Here is an 18,494-nt window from a genome sequence, read left to right on the forward strand (position 1 = left end):
CCCCCGTCTTGTACCATATGCCTCTTTTCCCGAGCTAACCTTGCTGGAGGCATGCAAAATACTGTCCTGGTTAAGTCTTTCTTCGACTTCATCCAGGCGTCTAAGCGTGTAAAGCCCGCTTCATCGAGATGGTGGGCTTCATCTTCAGAAAAGACGAAGTCTTCTTCGCCCTTCGCACTCGAAAAGAGCGAGCGCGGAGAAGAGGAGCAGCCGGAGTCAACTCGTCTCCGTATTCCTCCAGAAGCAGGTAGTCAACACCTTATAGTTGGACAAGCCCTCTCTTCCAAGATCGTCATCATCCGAGTTTCGTTCGAACTCGTGATAATCCTGAGTTTCTGTTCTCCTTTCAGAACTTTCCTCTTCTGGGGGAGACAAACTCCTGATCGGAGAGGGGCTAAGGGAATGAAAGTCTTTCCTTTTTCCCGTTCTGATCGACTTGGAAGGCGTCACACGCAACCTGCTGGCTTCTCTCGCGCTTTAGAAGACGTCATGTATGACGTTCTTCCCGCTCTCCGAGCGTCATGTATGACGTCTCTTGTTGACGTTTAGGATGACGCTTCGCGTTTGGAAGACGCTTCGCTTTTCTAAGGGCTTCCTACTCGGCGTCACAATCTTGGACGGAGCGTCACGTCTAAGCTCCTCTTGATTTGAACGCTTCACTTCTAAAGACGACTTCCGAGCAGGTGCGAGAGGACGAGACTTCTTAATAGGAAGCGTCACGTCCTTCCGACGGGGCGCTAAAACTCCCACAAGAGATGACAGTTGTTCCATGCACCGCCATAATGATCTTCCTTGACGCTTCTCCTACGTCTAGTGCCTGACGCCTTTCGTCATCACTCGGGAAGAAGCATGATGGGGTACTTCCTCGTAAGCGTCAGGTGACGTTGACGCCACCTTCGCCTTCTTAATAGCCGACGGGGCGTCATCCGACGAAGCGCTCCGGGCTAGAAAAATCAATGTCTTGCTGCTTCATATGACGCTTCAGCGGTCTCGATAAGTTCGACTCCTTCCACCCTCGTTTAGGTGAGGGAGAGGGAGAGGACGAGAAACACTCGCGAAGGACGCTTTTTCTATAGCGCCCTTGAGCTGGCTGCCATGAAGCAAAGCTAGCTGCAAGGGACGTCTGACCGTTGGGGATTCCCCCCGACCTCCTTAAGGCTTTCGACTTTTCCTTCTCCTCTGGGCATGTGAGCTTGGAAGAGGTCTAGGCCTGGGGAGCGCCGCAGGGACGATCAAACGCCCCCTCCACAACACTGATAGGGCTCACTTCACTAAAATTTTCACTATCACTAGCCTTACCTTTCGAGTCCGCCATCTTGGACTTCATGTCTCGAATCGTCGCTTTCAGATTGGCGATTTCCGATGCCGAATCCGAAAAGACACTCTGAGAATGAGATTTATAGGGAGAATCTACAGTAGTAGGGTTAGAATTATCATTGAAAGGCTCAATAGGCCTTGAATTCACACCTTTCAGCCTTCTAACTCTATCCCTCTCTAACTTCTTCAAATAAGAAGTCAAGTCCACTTCCATTCTTCTGCATTCAAACTCTCGCATTCCTTACAAGTGTTAATAGCAGAACACTGCACCCCCCTACATTTACGGCATACAGTGTGAGGATCAACCGAAGCTTTCGGTATCCTCACCCGCAGCCTACATTCACACACATTCTCACACTCACATTAGAATCAGACATACTGAGAAAAATCCAAAGAGTTATTCCAAAAACAGTCCACAGTAGCGAATGCCAAAAACACGATCCAAATAGGTCACCAAAAGTCGAAAACGCTGATCAAAGTGTTGAAAAAGGAATCCAAGTCAGGAGGTAATAACAACAATGTTGATACCACCGGCGACAGAGAAATATGATAGAAAAACGGGGATGGTTCCTAGTCCTGCCACCCAGGGCATGCGGTAGATCACCTGACCTACCTGTAGCGAGTGGCGCGAAATTTGAATTTCTGTCGGGGACGACGGAGTCTTAGCTATGTATATATCTGACAGGTAAGTTGATTGTATGAAAACCTCTCGTTCTGACAAGTCCTTCGATAGTCTGAAGGCAGTTAGAGCGAGAGCGGGCAGGTTTTTGTGATACCTGTTCGAAGTGGGGTTGTCTGAGAAGATCGCTCCTGTTTGGGAGAGATCTCGGAAAGTCTACTATCCATCCCAGCACCTCTGTGTACCAGTTTTGCGCTGGCCAGAACGGGGCTATAGGGTCAGTTTGGCTCCCTCTGCTGCTGCAAACTTCCTTACTACTTCCGATATGATCTTGAACGAGGAAAAGCATACCCGTCTATTCTGGACCAATCGAGGAGAAGGCCGTCCACCGAAATGCCCTTGGGTCGGCGATCGGGGAGCAGTAACTTTCCCAGCCTGTTGTTCCAATGGGTGGCAAAAAGATCTATATTTGATCTCTCCCAGAGGTTCCATAGTCTGTTGCATACCTCCTGATGCAACGTCCATTCTGTAGGCAGTACTTGTCTCTCCTGCTCAGAAGGTCGGCTCTTACATTTTTGTCCCCTTGAATGAATCTCGTCAAGAGAGTGATTCTTCTCTCTTCTGCCCAAAGCAGTAGTTCTCTTGCCTTTTTTTGTAAAAGGTGGAACGAGTGTCCCTCCTTGCGTCTTGATGTAAGCTAAGTCTGTTGTGTTGTCCGAATTGATCTGTAGGACTGAACCTGAGATCTGAGCCTCGAAGTGTATGAGAGACAGGTGAATCGCTGCTAATTCCTTCATATTGATGTGCCAGGGACACCTGTTCTCCCTCCAGGTGCCTGACACTTCTCTCGTCCCTAGAGTGGCTCCCCACCCCGCATCTGAGGCGTCGGAATACAACACTAGCCGAGGGTTTGGAACATGAAGGGATACTCCTTCGTTGATCCTGCACGGATTCATCCACCAACGAAGGTCCTCTTTTATTTCCTTCGTGATCTGGAAGGAATCGGACAGATTTTGGGATCTCTGATCCCAATGTTCTCTTAGATAGAACTGTAAAGGCCTTAGGTGAAGCCTTCCTAGAGAAATGAACTGTTCCAACGAGGAAAGGGTCCCCAGAAGACTCATCCATTCCCTCGCGGAACATTGTTCTTTCTCTAGGAAGGTTGCTACTTTTTCCAAGCAGCGGTTCTGTCTTTCCTGTGATGGAAATACATGAAAATGATATTGTTATATAACAATAAAGTTTCATACATACTTACCTGGCAGATATATACTAGCTAAGACTCCGTCGTCCCCGACAGAAATTCAAATTTCGCGCCACTCGCTACAGGTAGGTCAGGTGATCTACCGGCCTGCCCTGGCGGCAGGACTAGGAACCATTCCCGTTTTCTACTCATATATTTTTCTCTTCCACCTGTCTCCTTGCGGGGAGGCTGGGTGGGCCCTAATCGTATTATCTCTGCCAGGTTAAGTATGTATTGAAACTTTATTGTATTATTTAACCAATCATTTTCATTTTCAACAATCAACTTACCTGTCAGATATATACATAGCTGATTGGCACCCTTCGGTGGAGGGTAAGAGACAGCTACTACTGGAATAGACAGGTAAAAGCAACATCTGTTGTAGGTATAAATAAAACCTTGGTTCCTACCTGATAGGTGGTAGACTTCGTGGGTGTTTGCCCCATAGTCTGCATCACCTCAAGAAACTTTAGCGAGATATGTGATCTATGGCCAAGAATTCTTGTGGGTCTGCCGAAGGGGTCTTATCCACTTACTCGGCAGAGCCTGAAAGGACTTTGTCAATGGGTGCTGATCCACTTATATGACAACACACCTTATTAAGGAGCACACAACCAATCCCGACCACCTGATCCTAACCACCATGTTAGTATAAAAATTGCTCCGAGTTATCCCCAACTCTTTGCACAACCGTAACTCAAACCAAATGCCACGCACACATAATTTAAAAAAAAAAAAAAAAAAATACTCATCTACTAAAAGATATCACAAGAGTTCCTTACTGAACGGAAGTGACTGGCCGCCTGTGCGGTATCTGCACTTGTTCAGCAGAAAGTCTAGAACATATCTATTAGACTTAAGTAGTAAAAATTAAGGATTGTTGTCAGCTCCTGTACCCAGGATTGTGCCCGCAGACACAAAAGGACCTAAGGAAAAACATTTTTCATAGGTCACACGCACGTCCTTCAAATAGTGAGAAGCAAACACAGAATTACATCTCCAATATGTCGCTTCCAAGATATTCTTCAGCGTGACATATTTCTCTGAAAAGAGAGAGACGTCGCCACTGCTCTCACTTCATGAGCTCTTACTCTCAGGAGTTTGAAAGAATCATCCGTGCAAGCCTTATGAGCGTCCGTAATTACGTTCCTGACAAAAAAGGCTAAAGCATTCTTAGACATAGGTCTTGATGGATCCTTCACTGAGCACCAAAGACCTTGTCTAGAACCTCCCAACTGTTTCTTTTTCTGTAAGTAAAACTTTAACGCCCTTACTGGGCAAAGAGACCTCTCCGGTTCCCTGCCGACGAGACCCGATAATCCTTTTACCTCGAAGTTTCTCGGCCAGGGATTCGAAGGATTTTCATTCTTCGCCAAGAATAATTCCTTGAAGGAACAGATGGCTGAATCTATATTGAACCCGACTTTGTCACTAAGGGCGTGCAGTTCACTAACTCTTTTCGCCGTCGCCAGTGACAAAAGAAATAAACATTTTCTCGTTATATCACGAAACGAGGCCAAATGTAGGGGTTCAAATCTCTCTGAAGACAAGAACTTCAGCACTACGTCTAGATTCCAGTTAGGGGGAGAAGTAATCTTAGACTTCTTGGTCTCAAAAGACCTAATCAGATCATGTAGATCTTTATCGTTTCCCAAATCTAGGCCTCTATTCCTAAAGACGGCCGATAGCATACTCCTATAGCCCTTTATCGTGGCTACGGAGAGACGCGATTCTTCTCTCAGAAATAACAGAAAATCAGCTATTTCTGTTACAGAGGTACTGGAGGAGGACAACTTCTTCGACTTACACCACCTTCTAAAAACTTCCCACTTGGATTGGTAAACCCGGATAGTGGAAGTTCTCCGGGCTCTAGCGATCGAGCTTGCTGCTTTGCTAGAAAAGCCTCTCGCTCTGACAAGTCTTTCGATAGTCGAAAGGCAGTCAGAGCGAGAGCGGGGAGGTTTTGATGAAACCTCTCGAAGTGTGGTTGTCTGAGAAGATCCTTCCTTTGTGGAAGGGATCTGGGGAAGTCTACTATCCACTCCAGTACCTCTGGGAACCACTCTTGAGCTGGCCAAAAGGGGGCTATAAGGGTCATTCTTGTCCCCTTTGAAGTCACAAACTTCCTGAGCACTTGCCCAGAATCTTGAATGGGGGAAATGCGTAAACGTCTACCTGAGACCAATCTAGCAGGAAGGCGTCTACTGCTAGAGCTCTGGGGTCTTCCACTACTGAACAGAAGACTTCCAGTCTCTTCGAGAGGAACGTGGCAAAGAGGTCGACATGAGGAGTCCCCCAAAGAGACCAGAGATTGCGGCAAACGTCTGAGTGGAGGGTCCATTCGGTATGAAGGACCTGATTCCTCCTGCTCAGCCTGTACCGCTCTCATGTTCCTTACTCCCTGAACGAACCTCGTCAATAGAGAGATGTTCCTTTGCGATGTCCACAACAGCAGGTCTCTTGCGAGTTCGTAAAGGGCATACGAGTGAGTACCTCCTTGCTTCCGAATGTATGCAAGAGTGGTTGTATTGTCCGCATTCACTTGTACTATTTTGTTGCCTCACTAACGGTTCGAAGCTCTTTAGAGCTAGGTGTACAGCCAACAGTTCTTTGCAGTTTATGTGCCAGGACACTTGAAGAGCATTCCAAGTGCCTGACACCTCTCTCTTTCCCAAAGTTGCTCCCCAACCTTTTTCCGACGCGTCGGAAAACAATACAAGGTTTGGGCTCTGTATTTCCAGGGAAGTACCCTTGTTTCCCTCAGTGGGAGTAACCACCATTCTAAATGGCGTTTCAATCAGATCTGGGAATGGGGAAACTGTCCCGAGAGGAGTCCTGTCTTCATGTTTCCACCACGAACTTCTGAGGAAGAACTGAAGAGGACGGAGATGAAGTCTTCCTAGATGAAAGAACTGTTCGAGCGAGGAAAGGGTCCCTAACAGGCTCAACCATTCCCTCGCCGAAGTACGTTCCTTCCTTAGGAAGAGAGAGACTTTTTCTAAACCTCTCGTTAGTCTCTCTTGAGAAGGAAATACTCGAAAACCCCGAGAATCCATCCGAATCCCCAGATAGACCAAGTTCTGGCTGGGGATCAGTTGGGACTTCTCGAGGTTCACGAGTAATCCTAAGGTCTTTATCAGGTTTAGTGTCACAGTCAGGTCCTCCAAACACTGTTTCTCTGACTTTGCTCTGATAAGCCAGTCGTCTAGGTACAGAGAAATACTGATTCCTTTGAGATGAAGCCATCTCGCCACATTTTTCATAAGGCTCGTGAAAAACCTGAGGCGCCGTAGACAGGCCGAAACACAAGGCTCTGAATTGGAAGATCCTTCCCCCAGTCATGAAACGGAGGTACTTCTTCGACGAAGATCGTGACGTGAAAATAGGCGTCCTGGAGATCCAGAGACACCATCCAATCCCCTTGGCGAAGAGCCGCAAGGACTGAAGCAGAGGTTTCCATGGAGAACTTCTGTTTCTGAACAAACTTGTTCAGAGCGCTGACATCCAGAACTGGTCTCCAGCCCCCGAGGCTTTCGCAACCAAGAAAAAGGACGATTGTAAAACCCTGGGGAGCTTTGATCCAGCACTAGTTCTATAGCTCTCTTGTCCCACATCTGATCCACCATTTGTTGAAGAGTATCTTTCAACACAGGGTCCTTGTAATTGGCGGACAATTCCCTCGGAGTTGACGTCAGGGGAGGATTGTCCAGGAAAGGAATGAGGTATCCCTTCTGAAGCACAGACATCGACCAAGCGTCTGTGTCTATGAGAGTCCAGGCTTCCGCAAATCCCCGGAGCCTGGCACCTACTGGTGTTTGGAGGAGCGCCACTTCACTTTCCCCTTTTAAAGGGGCGGAACGAGGCTCGACCTCTCTTCTCGGTCGTTTTCCTTTTAGCGGTAACTCTAGCGGGAGGGCCTCCTCGAAAGGGCCGAACAGGAGTAGACACCCCTTTCTTTTCTCCCACCATCACTGGTCTCTTCTTCCTGGAAGATTGCAGGAGAAGATCCTGTGTCGCTTTCTCCGTCAGAGATCGGGAAATATCCCTCACCAACTGTGAAGGGAACAGAAAATCAGACCTAGGGGCGAATAACAAGGCTGCTCTTTGCGAATGGGATACTGCTTTCGTCAAGAAAGCGCTAAAAACAGATCTCTTCTTCAAGAGACCTGCTCCAAATAAGGAAGAAACTTCCCCTGAGCCGTCCTGTACCGCCTTGTCAATACAGGACAAAATTGCAAGGAGTACGTCCGGCTCTAGCCCTTCAGGGGCATGAGCCTTCTTGGACATCACCCCAAGGGACCAATCTAGGAAGTTAAAGACTTCTAGAATGTGAAAAAGTCCCTTGAGGAGATGATCCAACTCTGAAAGACCCCAAGTAATCTTAGCAGTGTGAAGGCTATGTCTCCTGGATGCATCTACCAGACTGGAAAAGTCAGCTTCAGCTGAAGCTGGGAGTGTGAGACCCATATTCTCCCCAGTCTGGTACCAAATGCCTCTCTTGCCCATAAGTCTAGCGGGAGGTATGCAAAACACTGTCCTTACTAGCTCTTTCTTGGTTAGCATCCAGCTATCCAGCGATTGAAGAGCTCTCTTCATAGAAATCGTCGGTCTCATCTTCAAGAAAGCCGACGATTTCGGCGTCTTAGAGCATGAAAAAAGTGAACGAGGCGAAGGAGGAGCGGCAGGGATCAATGCATCTCCGTATTCCTGGAGGAGGAGAGCTGTCAAAACTTTGTAGTTAGACAGCCCTTCTTTGCCGTGAGTCTCGTCCTCTGAGTCCTCTTCTAAAATTGGATCAGAAGGAGAGGCCACTTCCCGTTCCGGGTCTTCCTGTCCAAAAACTCTCTCTACGGGAGACAAACTCCTAATAGGAGAGGGGCTAAGAGAGTGTAAAGAGCTCCTATGTTTGGCTGGCTCTTCGTACTTGGCTGGCGCCTCGCGCCTGGCTGGCGTCTCGCGCCTGGCTGACTCCATCCTCGCGCCTGGCTGGCGTCTCGCGCCTGGCTGACTCCTCGCGCTTGGCTGGCGCCTCGCGCCTGACTGATGTCTCGCGCCTCTCAAAGCTCTCGCGCCTGACTGACGCCTCGCGCCTGGTTGGAGTCTCGCGCCTTTCTGGTGCCACATCCTTGTATGTCAGGATGCTTGTCTGGCGCCTCGCGCTTGGCTGAATCCTCACGCCTGGTTGTTACCTCGCGTCTGTAAAGCGTTTCTCGCTTGTCTGACACTCTAATCCTAGAAGACGCTTCTCGTCTGTAGGACGCCTCGCGCTTGACTGGCGCGACGCGCTTGTCTGGCGAATCAAAATCGTCCAAAGAGTCTCTATCCGAGTAAATCTCAAAAGACTCACGTCCCAAAGGAGCCTCACTCCTGGCGGGAGAAGGAAGACGAGTCTTCTTGACCGCAGTCTCACGTCTTTCTTACGAGGAGGATCCTTCGAAAGGACTCCTACCAAGGCGGATAGCTGTTCCTGCACCGCCAAAATGATCCTCTTGGAAGCCTCTCCTGCGTCTTCTTGAACGGGAGGGGAGACCTCGAAGGAGTTTTGCCCACATCATGGACGTCAAAACCCTCTTCGCCTTCTTGATGGAAGGAGGCGCTTCTTCCGAAAAGCGTTCTGGGCTTGAATCCAACACAGGATCTCTCCAGTGCCTTTTCAGGGGCCTGGACAAGTCCGAATCCTTCCACCCTCGTTTAGGAGAGGGAGAAGCGGACGAAGAGAAGCACTCTCTGAGGACGCTTTTCCGATAGCGGTCCTGAGCAGTCTGTCTATATACAGCGCCTGCTGAAGGGATGCCTGACCGGGGGGAATTCTCCACAACCTCCGTACGGCTTTCGACTTTCCTTCTCCTCTGGGCTTGGGAGCTTGGAAGAGGTCTAGGCCTGGGAGCGTCGCAGAGACGGTCAGACGCCCCTCCACAACACTGGGGACACTCACTTCACTATAATCACTTTCACAGTCCTTACCTTTCATGGTAGCCATTTTGGATCTCATCCTGTGAAGAGTAGCTTTCAGTTCAGCAATTTCCGAGGCCGAATCTGAATGTAAAGCCAGTGAGGGCCCTGATACAAAATTAGAACCATAATTAAGAGAAGAGTTAGAATTATCCAAAGGCTCAATAGGCCTTGTACTACTACCCGCAATCTTAGATGCAGCCCTTCTGACTCTATCCCTTTCTAACTTCTTCAAGTAAGAAGTTAGAGTCTTCCATTCCTCAACATTCAACCTCTCACACTCATGACAGGTGTTAGAAATAGAACAATCAAAACCCCTACATTTGCGACATACAGTGTGAGGATCAACCGAAGCTTTCGGTATCCTCACCTTGCAGCCTACATTCACACACATTCTCACACAACCACTTGAATCAGACATTCTTGAAGAAAAATCAAAAGCAAGTCCAAATCCAGTCCACAGTAGCGAATGCCAAAACAACGATCCAGGTACGTCACCAAAAGTCCACAAAAAGATGATCAATTGTCTAGAAAAGCGAATTCCAGTCAAGAGGTGGCAGCAACGATGTTGATACCACCGGCGACAGAAAATATATGAGTAGAAAACGGGAATGGTTCCTAGTCCTGCCGCCCAGGGCAGGCCGGTAGATCACCTGACCTACCTGTAGCGAGTGGCGCGAAATTTGAATTTCTGTCGGGGACGACGGAGTCTTAGCTATGTATATATCTGACAGGTAAGTTGATTGTATGAAACCCCGAGAATCCATCCAAATCCCCAGATAAACAATGTTCTGCTGGGGAATCATCTGGGATTTCTCGAGGTTTACCAACAGTCCCAAGGACTGTGTTAACTCCAGTGTCAGCTTTAAGTCCTCCAGACATCTGACTCGCGACTGTGCTCGTATCAGCCAGTCGTCTAGATACAAGGATATTCGAATCCCTTCGAGATGAAGCCAGTGAGCCACATTTTTCATCAGTCCTGTGAATACTTGAGGGGCTGTTGAGAGTCCGAAGCATAGGGCCCGAAATTGAAATACTCTTCCTTGAGCCATAAATCTGAGGTATTTCCTGGAAGACGGGTGTATTGGCACGTGGAAATAAGCATCCTGCAGGTCCAGGGATACCATCCAGTCCCCTGGACGCACGGCTGCTAACACCGAGGCTGTCGTCTCCATTGTGAACTTCCTCTTTGCTACGAACACGTTCAGGGCGCTCACGTCCAGAACTGGCCTCCAACCTCCTGAACTTTTCGGAACCAAGAACAGGCGATTGTAAAACCCCTGACAAGAGAGATCTTTTACTTCCTCTATGGCTTCCTTGTAAAGCATCTGCTCCACTTGATGTAGAAGGGCTTGTTACTTGACAGAATCCTTGTAGTTTGCTGTCAACTCCCTTGGAGTTGTAGTCAAGGGAGGTTTTTCCCTGAAGGGGATTAAATATCCTTTCTTTAGGATGGATAGGGACCAGGCATCGGCACCTTTCTGTGCCCAAGTTTCGTAAAAGTTTAGAAGCCTGGCACCCACTTTTGTCTGAGGACCGCAGTCTCACTGGGTCTTGACGAACGGCCTTCGAGAAGACCTTCCTCTCTTCTCCGATCGTCTACTTCTGAGAGAAGATCTAGGGCAGACCTTCCCCGAAAGGGTTGCTGGAAGGGAACTTTCTCCTTCTTTGAAACCTGAACAGCAGGTTTTAGCCTTTTTGCTGACTGGGCCAACAGGTCCTGTGTGGCCTTTTCTGATAAGGTCTTCGATATATCCCTCACTATTTCCTGAGGAAAAAGGTGACTAGAGAGGGGCGCGTATAACAGGGAGGATCTCTGCAGAGGCGAAACAGATTTCGTTAAGAAGGAGCTAAACACTGCCCTCTTCTTCAATATACAGGATCCAAAAAGGGATGCCACTTCATTGGAGCCATCCATAACCGCCTTGTCTAGGCAAGTTAATACGCTGCCCAACTCTTCCATGGTAACGAAGTCTGGTTCTTGAGACTTCTTGGCTAAAACTCCCAAAGCCCAGTCCATGAAGTTAAAAGACTTCGAGAGTCTTGAACAGGCCCTTGATGAGATGATCAACCTCACACATTCCCCAAGAGGCTTTTGCAGAATGCAGAGAGCGTCGTCTTGAAGAATCTACAAGAGCGGAAAAGTCCGCATCTGAGGACGAAGGGAGTCCCAGGCCCATTGGCTCCTTGGTGTCATACCACATACCTGGTTTTCCCGTCAGCTTGGAAGGAGGACAAGCGAATACCGTCTTCCCCGCTTCCTTCTTAGATCTGAGCCAGCTCTCGAGGCTCTTCAGAGACTTTCTCATAGAAAGAGTAGGGGTCATCCTGACGAAGGAGGAGGACTTCGACAGTTTCGTACTAGATAATAAAGATCCCGGAGAAGGGGGATCCGACGGGCGTAGCGAGTCTCCTAAACACTTGCCAACAAAAGAAAGAGAAGCAAGTCTCTTATAGTCCGAAACTCCTGCATCTTTGGAGATCTCTTCTTCCGAAACTTCTTCCAAAAGCGATGCAGGCGAAGAGGGCTTTGCCTTTTCAGGAGACCGATCCGGAGAAAGAAGCCTTTTTCTTTCGTGAATCTTATCTGTAGGAGAATCAATGTCCCCTTGTTGGATATCCGAAACCTTGTTTCTATCCTCCTTCCTGCACGAGTCCTGGAGCTTCCCCATACTCGGGCTTCTGCTCTGCTCCTTGCGCCTGCTAGGAGAGGCGCTTGCGTCCTGAATCAGACGCCTGTGAGGCGAAGAGCGCCTGCAGGAGAAAAGGAGAACATTCTGTTCCTGGCGCCAAGAAGGAGAGGCGCTTGCGTCCTGGTGAGTGCGCCTGGGCCAAGAAGGAGAGGCGCTTGCGTCCTGGTGAGGATGCCTGGTCCAAGAAGGAGAGGCATTTGCGTCCTGATGAGGATGCCTGGAAGGCGAAATGCGCCTGCGAGGAGAAAGGAGAACCCTTTGTTCCCGTAGTCCAGTAGCGGAGACGTTTGCATCCTGGTAACTGCGTCTAGCAGGCGAATAGCTCCTTTTCCCTTTGCGTCCATTCGGAGAGGCGCTAGATTCTCTCCTATACCTCCTGGGAGGCGAAGAACACTTGTCCAAATCGAGGCGCCTATTCGGCGATACTCTTGCGTCCTTAGAAGGATATCTATAAGATCCTACGGGACTCCTGATTCCTGGGTACTTGCCAGAGGGAGAGGGTTGTTCCTTCGGGAAAAGTCTAGAGGACGAACGAACGCTCCTTCCTTCTTGCGGAGCTCTGAAAAGAGAGGGGCTCTCTTCTCTCCCGGAGCTCTTAGCCGAACGAATTCTCTCACGAGAAATCCGCGAATCAGGCTCCTGATACTTGCCATGAGAGGCGTAATCGCCTCTAGAAAAACTCCTGGGAGAACTCTTGCTCGTAGGGAGTTTCCGATTAGCGTTCTTAGCAGGAGAGGACACACGAGTCCTGTCATATCCAACTGAAGAAGGTCTCGCTGGGGACGAAAACCTTTCAGGCGAGGAGTGTCTGCTAACGCCAGGGCGCCTACTCTCTGAGGCTCTCCTAACAGAACTCTTGATGGGAAGAGAAACGTCTTTCTTCCTAGAAGAGCCTTCAGAAAGAACTCCTACTAAGGCAGACAACTGCTGCTGGAGTCCTACCAAGACTTCCTTCGTCTTGTGCGCGAAACCTTCCGGAGAAGAGTCAGGAGATCTCGTAGCTCTCTTCTTACGAGCAGGAGAATACTTCGGAAAAGGTTCAGGACTGGAATGCAACGCTTCGCTTGCTGGCGTTTTCCAGGTTCTCTTAAGAGGACGCGATTTAGAGGCAGAACTCCATCCTCTTCTTGGAGACGAAGAGTCTGAGTCCGAAAGCACTTCCTGAGGACGCTTTTGCAGTGGCTGTCCTTGGCAGCCTGGGAAGCGGCTACAGGATCTGCCGAAGGGACGCCTGACCGTTGGGAATACTCTACATCCCCCTTGCGGCTTTCGACATTCCTCCTCCCTTGGTCATGGGAGTCTGAAAGAGGTCTAGGCCTAGGAGCAATGCGGAGTCGGTCAGACGCCCCCTCCACTTCACTGGGGACACTGCACAAATCACTGCGCTTACCTGTCTCCTTCATTGCTTGCAGTTGCGATTTCAAGTTGATTATTGAGGCTCTCATTGCAGCCATTTCCGTAGACGCATCTACAGGTTCGCTGCTGGGGGAAGGGGCTGAAACCAAACTATGAGCAGGTGAATTAACAGAAGAGTTAGGAGCTACTTCCTGCTCAATAGAGCAGGATCTACTTGAGCTTCAGATGGAAGCCCTCCTAACTCTATCTTTCTCAAGTTTCCTTACATAAGAAGCCAAGGTCTTCCATTCCACTTCCGTTAAACCCTCACATTCCAGACAGGTGTTAGTCGCAGAACAATCATTCCCCCTACATTTTTTACAGACCGTGTGAGGATCCACCGATGCTTTCGGTAGCCTCACCTTACATTCTTCTTTCGTACACACTCTAAATACAGGTACCACGTCAGACATTTTAAAGAGTATCCAAACCAAAATCCAAAAACGGTCCATGATAAGCGTATGCCAAAACCAAAGATCAATGTACATCACAAAGGTCAAACAGATAATCCTCGGCCAACGAGAAAAGAATTCCAAAGCAGGAGGTACCAACAACGGTGTTGTTGCTACCGGCGACAGAAAAATTCTGGTTAGAAAACGGGAATGGTTCCTATTCCCGCCACCCAGCGGCGGGAGTGGGCTGGTCACCTGACCTACCTGTCGCGTGTGCCGCGAGTTTTGAATTCTGTCGGGACGTCAGAGACTATAGCTAAGTATATATCTGCCGGGGAAGTTGCATGTACAAAAGTTTAATTTTCATCTCCATACTGCAAATGGTGGCTTTCATGGAGGCCACTTCCGAAGGCGCATCTTCGGCTTCGGTGCAGGGAGCAGGAGCTGAAACTGACAAAGGAGCTACTTCTAAAATAGGATTATCTATATCCAACTCGCTAATACCGCGAATTCACTACTGCTCCTAGAAGAAGCTTTCCTAACTTTATCCTTTTCAAGCTTCCTCAAGTAGGAAGACAAAGACTTCCATTCATCCTCATTCAGCTTTTCATATTCATTACAAGGATTATTAAAGGTGCATTCATTCCCTCTACACTTCAAACATACTGTGTGAGGGTCTACCGCAGCTTTCGGTAGCCTCACCTTACACTCAGTCATACAACAAACTCTAAACATAGCAGTTTTCTTAGTATCAACATCAGACATCATGAATCCAAAGAAAAATCCAAAGAAAAGTCAAATAACGGTCCACAAATCGCGAATGCCAAGCCAAAAGATCGGGTACTTCACCAAAAGTCCGTAGAAACAATCCAGGGCGAAAACGAGAAAAGAATCCAACTGTCAAGAGGTACCTACGACAACAGGTGTGGTCGACACCGATGACAGAAAAAATCTGGCAAGAAAGGTACGTTGGTTCTTACACCCGCTTCCCAGCGGCGGGTAAGGTAGATCACCTGACCTACCTGTCGCGTTTGCCGCGAGTTTTGAATTCTGTCGTGACGTCAGAGACGTAAGCTAAGTGTATGTCTGACAGGAAAGTTCATGTACAAAATTATAAGACGTGTTATATCATATAAAGCAGGTTTATTTCTTTGAGATAATTTACCATATTTTGAAGTGGGGCATTTTCTCCCAATAGTTCTTCAAGTGGGATGTTGTATGTTGTTGGATCTTCGTTTTCTTTCGAATTTATTGCATTCAGTTAGCAGATGACGGACTGTGACCAGAGTACAACAATGGTCACAGTAAGGAGCCTGTCTTTCCTCGCCTTGCAACATCAAGTATTTGTGTGTCAAGTATGTATGTCCTATTCTTAATCTTGTTAATATGACATCTTCCCTTCTTTGACATTGTTGTCTATTCCAAGGTTTTAAAGATGGTTTAATAAGCTTTAATTTATGATTCAATTCTAGCCATTCTTTTTCCCATTTTGATTGACAGCATTCATTTATTGTTGTTTTAATGTCATTGTAAGGTATTTGTATTTTTTTGATAGACTCCTTTTTTACTGCCTTTTTGGCTTCTTTATCCACCTCTTCATTACCCTTTATGCCCACATGGGAAGGGACCCAACACAATTTTATATTTATAGATTTCCGTTTTACTATTATATCTATCCACTCCCTTATTTCTTCAATTACGGGATGAGAAACTGTGTATTGTCTTAGCGCTTCTAAAGCACTGTAAGAATCCGTGTATATTACAAAGGTATCGTTTGCCTTTCCCACCCTAAAGGTATGTTTTATAGCCTCTAATATAGCATTTATCTCTGCAGTGAATATCGAGCATATTTTGGGAATTTTTTCCCTTATTTTTATATTTTTTGTTACTACAGCATAGCCTACACCCTCCTTCGACTTGGAACCATCTGTATAAATACTAATATCCCGTTTATGTTTTTCCTGGTGTGACAGAAATTCACTCTTTAATTGTGCATCGGTTACCTTCTTATTAAATGATTTTTCACAGATTTCTATTTTAGCATGTCTCCACGGAGGTATTTTAGGAGTGGTTATTTTTGATATGCTACTTGTTCCTAATTTTTGATGTTCTATATCAGGTTTTAATCTATTCTCCAATGGTTTAGAGGCTCTTGGTTTATTGTCATAATTATTTTTTATGTTCTTCATATATTTGGTGTTTGGATTATCATTAAGGTTATTTATTTTAGCTATATATTTTAATCCCATTTCTTCTCTTCGTACTTTCAGGGGATCTATTCCTGCTTCTACATACAGACTTTCCACGGGGGAAGTTCTGTAGGCTCCAGTGCATAGTCTAATACCCATGTTATGTATGACATCCAGTTTTTGTTAATAGGTTTTAGAAGCACTACCATATACTTGACATGCATAATCAAGTTTACTTAGACAATAGCCATATATACTTTTATCAGAGAGGTTCTATCAGCACCCCAGTCATTATGCGCAATTACTTTTATTATATTTAAGGATTTTCTTACTTTTATCGCCAGGTGTTCTATATGTTCTTTATATGTAAGTTTTTTATCAAGTATTACACCAAGGAATTTTATCTCATCATCATATTCAATTATATCATTGTTTATGAATAAGTAGGAATTAATTCCTGTTTTCTTGATCTTGTAAATCTGACCGCTTTAGTTTTTTGCGGTGAAAATTTAAAACCCTTGTTATCGGCCCATTTTTTTATCCTATTTATGGCTGCTTGCAATCTGTTGGTTATGTCCAGCGCTTTTTCACCACTACTATATATGACGAAGTCATCTACAAAAAGGGATCCTTGGACTCCTGGTGGGATCATTTCAATCATCTCATTTAGTATTGCTATAGCAAACAATGCCACGCTTAATACACTGTCTTGGGGAATTCCTTCCTCCTGGATAAATGATTCAGAGATTTCTGCCCCCACTTTGACTTTTATATATCTTTCAGATAGGAATTCCCTAATATATTCATATAAATTGCCTCCTATTCCCCATTCTATCAATTTGTTTAAAATCCCTCCCCTCCAGGTGGTATCATATGCCTTCTCTAAATAAAAAAAAATACTCCTATTGTTTGTTTTTTACCAACCATTGCATTTTGTATCTCTCTTGTAATCATTAAGAGGGGATCTATGGTACTTTTATTTTTCCTAAATCCAAAACTGTCTGTTTGACAATAGCGGTTTATTTTCTAATACCCATATTAATCTGTTATTCACCATTTTTTCAAATATCTTACTTAGGCAACTAGTAAGGGCTATTGGCCTATAGCTGCTTGGTGACTCTGGGTCTTTTCCTGGTTTTAAGCCTGGTATGACTACTAAAGATTCTTTCCAGGTTTTAGGTATGCTGAGAGTGTGCCATAATTCAATTAGAATTTCTAATAAGAAGGTTTTGCTTTCATCTGGTAGATTTTTTATCATTTCATATCTAATGTTGTCTTCCCCTGGAGCTGTTGGACTTGCAAGTCAGGGAACCTTGCAACGGCTTCACGTTTTCCTCAAAGCAGCAGCACATCTTCATCAACAAACAGTTTAAGGTAAGCTTCATTAATTTATAGAGTATATTATAATGGTGGTAGTATAACGATGTATACAGCAGTACCATCACTTTGGATTTGGTTTGATGGATGTATTAGGTAGTGCCCGCTAGGCCTAGGTAGGGGTACAGGGCCCTAGGTAAGGTTAGGTGGTTGTATAAGGTTCGGTAGTGCCTCGAAAATCATTTTCTCCTCCTCCCCCCACCCAAAAACCCCGTTCCCCACTGGGATCCCCCATAATTGAAGTAGTAGGTTTATGCTTAGATTTTGTGTGTAAGAGTAACTCTTACCTAGTTTCTTTTTTATTCATTTCCTCATGTTTCTATGCGATGTGCAACACCAATCTGGTCGTTTTTTGACGTTTTTCGTCGTTAATACTTGAAAAACAGGTGCGGCCTTCTCCCGGACATTTACCGAAAGTACTAATGTCCGAAAGTTATGTAAATTCCCTCGTCCTAGCCTATTGAAAAAATATTTAGGTAGTAGCTAGCCTACCTAGGCTATCAACAAAGCATCTGGGCTTCAGCCACAAGAAGGCTGGTCTTCTCTACACCTACAGACCTTAATTCTACGTCTACGATGGTCGTAACAAAAAATGCAAGGAAATTAAATAATCTCAAACAAAGAGCACCAAAGATAGTACCTACCTATGACACCAAAAACAATACATACCACATAGCTGACACAATTCGCAAACAAAGTGAAAGGTACCTTGGCGTGACAAACGCAACTCGCAGTGTTGCCAAATCCCACAAAGCCAAGATTTTTTCTCGCTAATATTTAAAAGAAATGACATGTAATTAAAAAATAATATAACATAAAAAAGTTAATAAGAACTGCACGGACAAGGTAAATAATTAAAACTCTTTATCCATAACAATGAATTCCATTAAGTTAGTAACAGTAACAAAGGACGGTATCGGTGTTTATGAAGGGAGACTATATTCTGTTTTTTTCATCTGTCCACCCACCTGTGGTGTTTTTGTATGGTAACACTGCGTCCCGGGCTTTAGATGGTTACGTTATGTGTAAGTTTTAGGTAAATAAAAGGATATCTGGGCGTACATTTGCAACTGAAAAGTGTTTTAATAATTTACTGTATGCGAATTACACCGCTAATATTCGAAATAGGATATTATTCTAATCGTTGAATGTAAGCTGGATGTACCTATCTAAAGCCCGGACGCAGTGTTGCCATACAAAAACACCACAGGCGGATGGACAGATGAAAAAAAAAAAACAGAGTATAATAAAATCACAGCGATAAAAGGATACGTTTTCTCTCTACAAGATCTGTTTAAATGCGGGCAAAGGGCAGCA

At 46.0% G+C, this 18,494-nt stretch overlaps 1 protein-coding gene across 10 annotated transcripts in view; it reads right to left on the reverse strand.

Annotated features, from left to right (window-relative positions):
- Positions 1-17,927, reverse strand: part of LOC135200049 (uncharacterized) — a 289,020-nt gene extending 271,093 nt beyond the window's left edge. For 8 of the 10 annotated variants that reach the window (XM_064228292.1, XM_064228287.1, XM_064228290.1 and 5 more), the window contains exon 1: positions 17,822-17,927. The gene's annotated coding sequence lies outside the window, so the exon portion shown is untranslated. The remainder of the gene's footprint in view (positions 1-17,821) is intronic. The other 2 variants (XM_064228285.1, XM_064228293.1) reach the window with 2 other exon arrangements.
- Between the last annotated feature and the right edge of the window lie 567 nt (positions 17,928-18,494).

The sequence above is a fragment of the Macrobrachium nipponense genome, chromosome 26, assembly GCF_015104395.2.
Source record: "Macrobrachium nipponense isolate FS-2020 chromosome 26, ASM1510439v2, whole genome shotgun sequence".
In the NCBI taxonomy this organism is placed as follows: domain Eukaryota; kingdom Metazoa; phylum Arthropoda; class Malacostraca; order Decapoda; family Palaemonidae; genus Macrobrachium; species Macrobrachium nipponense.